General features: G+C 44.2%; 1 long non-coding RNA gene across 1 annotated transcript; it reads right to left on the bottom strand.

The window, feature by feature from the left end:
• Positions 1 to 809: 809 nt before the first annotated feature.
• On the bottom strand, positions 810 to 5,139 carry LOC142719277 (uncharacterized). Its single transcript, XR_012872721.1, has 3 exons — positions 4,890 to 5,139; positions 3,293 to 3,387; positions 810 to 1,047 (listed from the first exon to the last, which is right to left on the bottom strand). It is a non-coding gene; the product is annotated as an uncharacterized LOC142719277 (long non-coding RNA).
• Between the last annotated feature and the right edge of the window lie 1,069 nt (positions 5,140 to 6,208).

The following is a 6,208-nucleotide window of genomic DNA, read 5'->3' as shown; positions in this document are numbered from 1 at the left end:
ACATGGTGCCTAAAATATATTCTAACAAAAATAAGGCCCCAAAATCCACTAGGTGCTCCTTTGATTCTGAGGCCGGTGCTTCAGTCCAGTAGCACGCTACGGCCACATGTGGGATATTTCCTAAAACTGCAGAAACTGGGCAACAAATATTGAGTTGCATTTCTCTGGTAAAACCTTCTGTTTTATAAAAAAAATTGTATTAAAAATGTATTTCTGCAGAAAAATATGAAATTTGTAAATTTCACCTCTACTTTGCTTTAATTCCTGTGAAATGTGTAAAGGGTTAAGACATTTTCTAAATGCTGTTTTGAATACTTTGAGGGGTGAAGTTTTTAAAATGGGGTGACTTTTTTGGGGTTTCTAATATATAAGGCCCTCAAAACCACTTCACAACTGAACTGGTCCCTGTAAAAATAGCCTTTTGAAATTTTCTTGAAAATGTGAGAAATTGCTGCTAAAGATCTAAGCCTTGTGATGTCATAGAAAAATAAAAGGATGTTCAAAAAACGATGCCAATCTAAAGTAGACATATGGGTGATGTTAATTAGCAACAATTTTGTGTGGTATAACTGCCTGTCTTACAAGCAGATACATTTAAATTGAGAAAAATGCTAATTTTTGCAATTTTTCGCTAATTTTTGGTGTTTTTCACAATTAAATACTGAACATATCAAGCAAATTTTGCCAGTATCATAAAGTCCAATGTGTCACGAGAAAATAATCTCAGAATCGCTTGGATAGGTGAAAACATTCCGGAGTTATTACCACATAAAGTGACACATGTCAGATTTGAAAAATGAGGCTCTGTCAGGAAGGTCAAAAGTGGCTAAAGAGGGAAGGGGTTAAAAACCCCTTCTGGACAGTGGGGGATGGGAAGGAGGAGGTGTGGACGGATGACGTTCCGGCATTCTTAGATGGACATTAGTGGTTCATATCTGCTGCCTCTTTAGCGTAGAGACCTTGATCTGGCACATCCCTTTCCATGGCTGACGTTCTCGACACCAGGGCTTCCTCCTGCTGATGTTGTACGGTACATTCCCTTCAGTTCTGAAACAAGAATAAATAAAATGTCCTAGTGAAGAGTTGCTCTCTTGAAGATATTCCCCGTGACCCACACCAAGACCCTTTGTCTGCCAGGTAGGTAGATAGTGCGTTCTATGTTCAACTAAGATACAAAATTCACAAGTAAATCTGCTCAACTAAGATGCGGTTAACACAAAGGTTTCAAAACGGGGACAGATAGGGCGCCAAGCGATGGTAGAATTTTATTTAAATACGCGTTTCTGGCACGACTGGTCCCTTTATCTGGTCTTAACCTGACAAAGGGACCAGTCAAGTTTAGTCCCGGACCTGTCCGGTCCAGAAATACAGTCAAAATAAAATGGGCTTTACTTTACTGTCCCCGTGTGAAGTATTTGTGTTACCCGCCGCTTACCAATTTTTAAAGGGGAACTCCAAGAAAAATTTGTCATGCAATCAAAGGCGCAGTGCCCACCCAAACTACATTGCAGGATTTTATTTAAAAAATTAGCTGTTATCTATTGGATTACTCCAATATGTAAAGGCCAATATCACTAACAGCTCCTGGCTCAGCCAGCAGAGGTGGGGTCCGGAGCCGAATGGGACCCAGAGCTGCTGAAGGAGCGGGAAGTACATAAAGGGGATTTGTCCGGGGTCTGAATACATTTTAGTGTTTGGTATTAAAGGGGTTTTCCAGGCTTTATAAAAATTGTAATTCAAACTGAAAATTGCACCATTTAGCAAATACCCACCTTCTAATTCTCTGCGGCTCCAGTGCCGGCGGTTCACAATCCGCTGCCGGCCTGTTTACATAGGCTGGACCAGTGATGTCCCGTATCGGCACATGATCACACTAGTCAATCACTGGCCACAGTGGTCACGTGCCATACTTACTTAGATCACTTCTGCAGGCGATACCCTCCCTCTATACTGTCCTTACTGCAAGGTTTTTATAGTGAGGACAGAATACAGGGAATATCTGGTACACAAAGCGTATTCTCACTAACCCCATGACAAGCCATGCCCAATGAACCACGTTCTGTCAAAGGTAGGCCCTGTCAAGTCCTGTCTCAATCCATCTGAAACCAAAGTGTCCCTAGAAAGAAATGCCAAATATTGTCAACTATGCTATATTAGTGTATAGTATGAAGAATCAGTGCAGTAGGGTCTATATACTACTATATACACAAAGCTGCCATGTGCCGAACATTGCAAAACACCCTTTTCATAAAAGAGCGTTAATTCCAGTCCTGCAGTCACCCTGATGACCTTATACTGTGCCAGTACTTGAGGTAGGTGTGCCCCTTTATATATTACTTGCAGCCAGAATTGGCACCGGGATTATCAGCTCATTGACAAATTCTTAAATGGAAAAAGCGCCATATCCCTATTAGGTCCCGCGGACATCATAGAGGTGGTCCTTGACTTCCAGTCCTGCAGTCACCATGAAGACTTTGTGCTGTCAGTGCAGGCAGAATAAAGCTGACATGGTGACCATGTAATGTTTTCTATGTACTACTACTCCCTGTACTGACTGATAGTAGAGAGAATGGACTAAGCTGAAGGATTCCCGACTCTTATCAATTATTTAAATAGGGAATATGCCCTGAATACTAACCCCAAATTTATATTCCATTCATAGTAGGGCAGATTTACTATTCAAATTGAGCCAGAATTATGGCGTACATGTTGTGCGCCATATTTATTAATCGTTTTAGACACATTTTGCGGCGTGCTTGACAAGGGGCGTGGCCTAGAATAAATGGGCGTGTCTTAAACTAAGCCAACCAAGAGGTGGTATAAGGAAGAGAAAAGTGTCTAACATGTCTAGTGAAATCTATCATACATCGTGCACCACTGTGATAAATTTGGCGCAGTTTCTGACTTCCTTGTATCAGTTTACACTGTGTAAAACTCAGATAGTTTTAGGCCCCATGCACACTAACTTATTTTTGCGGTCGCAATTCACCCGCAAATCTGCAGGTGAATTGCGGCCCCATTCATTTCAATGGGCCCATGCACACGACCTTGGTTTCCACGGTCCGTGCATTGCCCAGGAACCGGGACCGCAAAAACAACGGACATGTCTTATTACGGTCGTGTTTTGCGGTACAGGCTCATAGAAAATAATGCACGCGGTCATATGCACGGCCCGCGATTTGTGGGCGGCCGTGGGTGACACTCCGCGGACGTACGAGCCGTAAGTCACGGTCAATGCACCTCACTACGGTCGTGTGCATGAGGCCTTAGTAAATCTGCCCCATGGTAATACCAGTGACAGCCCGCTCTTTCCCGGTGGGGTACAGTCCTCCGCACATCTTCATCCACGTCTCATCTTGTCTGTGCCGGATACTTTTCTCCTTATACCTGAGAAGTAACAAAAATAACATCAGAAACTAAAAAAACACAAAGTATTTCTCCCCATTTCTAATAATAACATTTCCTGCAGGTGAATAATGGAAAATATAAAGATATAAATATATTCAGGCCTATGTGTCTGTCCAGGGGGTCAGTGAGGGTCCTGCCTGTTATATGTGGGGAGGTCTCGCTGCACAATAACGGGGGGGGGGGGGGAATGTCTGTACATCAATATATATTTGTCTCTAGGAGCCCCTACAAAGTCTCAGTGAGGGTCCTGCCTGCTATATGTGGGGAGGTCTCGCTGCACAATAACGGAGGGGAAAATGTCTGTACATCAATATATATTTGTCTCTAGGAGCCCCTACAAAGTCTCAGTGAGGGCCCTGTCTGTTATACGGGGGGAGGTCTCGCTGCACAATAACGGGGGGGAAAATGTCTGTACATCAATATATATTTGTCTCTAGGAGCCCCTACAAAGTCTCAGTGAGGGCCCTGTCTGTTATACGGGGGGAGGTCTCGCTGCACAATAACGGGGGGGAAAATGTCTGTACATCAATATATATTTGTCTCTAGGAGCCCCTACAAAGTCTCAGTGAGGGTCCTGCCTGTTATATGTGGGGAGGTCTCGCTGCACAATAACGGGGGGGAAAATGTCTGTACATCAATATATATTTGTCTCTAGGAGCCCCTACAAAGTCTCAGTGAGGGCCCTGTCTGTTATACGGGGGGAGCTTGTATACAGCGTTAGTAACACGCATGTCACTCCAGTATAGATATTTTGGGTGCGGGTTCTTCTCCCTCACTGTCCATAGTTTAATTAAACACCTTAAGAAAATGGATCATCACCAAGAAGTTTTATTTAAAGGGGTACTCCCATCTTACTATTTCTCTGGGACTCACACCGATGTGGAAAACGGAGGTCTCTCCCTGACCCTGTCCTGCTTTGTTCCCAGATCCCTGTCCCGTCTAATGGCTGCTGATTCCAGGTGGAGAATGACTTGGTAAAGGCCTCGCACGTCCCTCTCTCTATTCTGTTCTATGGAAGTTTCGGAAACAGCTGAGCGCTGTTGAACTATTTGCGTAACTCCCATAGTACAGAACGGAGAGAGCTGCGTGCATGCGCATAGGTGGATATCACATAAACGTCTGAGATGGAGAAAACCCTCTAAAGAGATTATGTAATTAAAGGGGTTGTACATAATTAGAAAAATAGAGCTGCTGTCTTCCAAAAACAGAGCCACACCTGTCCACAGGTGATGTGCGATGTGTGGACAGCTTAGCCCTATACATTTCAATACAGAAAAGCTGCAATACCACACACAGCCTCTGGACAGAGGTGGCGCAGAGCTTCCATTTGGGTCATAGAGAGGGTCTCCAGCGTGATACCCCCCTCTATGATATCTAAATACCCTTATAGGGCATTTCAGGTGTAACCAGAAGTTAAGGTGATACAAAAAAATATTCCATACATGAGATTTCCTTAATGGAGATATTGTAACAATAATTACTGAAAATATGTAATTGACTTTTTCCTCCATTGTAGGAATAGAACCCGAGAAGCCACGTTTTGGATTACGGAACAGTCGATCCTCCGGATGAAATGCTGTGTGGTTGGAGCGCAGTCCCAGGAGCGCTGGTGTTGTTGTGCTGATCCATGTTCTTCTTATCTGAGCTTGTATACAGAACACGCGATCCTTCTGGTCCGACCTACTAACATATATAAGCACAGCCTAAACACACACGTAATGATATATAATAACATAACATAACATTACTATGTATCAGCCCTGATACGTCAGTCTCATCATATTTCTGGGGTCCCCGCACACTGGATATACGTTACCTCCTGTGATGATGTCACTTCCTGTATTTCCTGTATGACATGGCTGCTCTTCCTCTTCCCGTTTCCCTTTCTGATGTATTTCCTCTTCCTGTGTGATAAGACGTGTGCTGTCGCCTCCTGCTGTGTATAACACGAGATGTAACATGTCTTATAAAACATGTCAATAATAATCGCAGAAAGCGAACAACATTTTGTTCATTTCCATTCACATCAATGGTTATTTGTTTGCAGCCGTTTTTCTGAGCCGTACTTGTCTGTTTTTAGAATCAACTACAGGGAGATTTGAGATGTGGTTTGAGAATTTCTTTCCTATGTAAACCCCACCGATAAGGACAGCTAAGAAGCCTCAGTTATCAGCGAGCGACCCCATAATTAGACTAAGCAGAGTGCCCCCATACAGTGCCAGCAGAGTATTGTCCCTTATACAGTGCCAGTATACTGCCCCCTCATAAACAACACTACCAGCAGAGACCCCTCAATAACCCATATTGCCAGCAAAGTGCCTCCAATAATTAGTGCCAGCAGACTGCCCCCAATAACCTCTACAAGCAGAGTTCCCCCTCACAAATAGTCCCAGCAGACGGCCCCCAATAACCTCTACAAGCAGAGTTCCCCCTCACAAATAGTCCCAGCAGACGGCCCCCAATAACCTCTACAAGCAGAGTTCCCCCTCACAAATAGTCCCAGCAGACGGCCCCCAATAACCTCTACAAGCAGAGTTCCCCCTCACAAATAGTCCCAGCAGACTGCCCCCAATAACCACTACAAGCAGAGTTCCCCTCACAAATAGTCCCAGCAGAGTGCCCCCAATAACCACTACAAGCAGAAATCCCCTCACAAATAGTCCCAGCAGAGTGCCCCCAATAACCTCTACAAGCAGAAATCCCCTCACAAATAGTCCCAGCAGACTGCCCCCAATAACCTCTACAAGCAGAGTTCCCCCTCACAAATAGTCCCAGCAGAGTGCCCCCAATAACCTCTACA

This window comes from Rhinoderma darwinii, unplaced genomic scaffold (assembly GCF_050947455.1).
Source record: "Rhinoderma darwinii isolate aRhiDar2 unplaced genomic scaffold, aRhiDar2.hap1 Scaffold_476, whole genome shotgun sequence".
Classification (NCBI taxonomy): Eukaryota; Metazoa; Chordata; class Amphibia; order Anura; family Rhinodermatidae; genus Rhinoderma; species Rhinoderma darwinii.
Note: the sequence above shows the minus strand (reverse complement) of the source record. Positions and strands in the feature narration are given on the sequence as shown.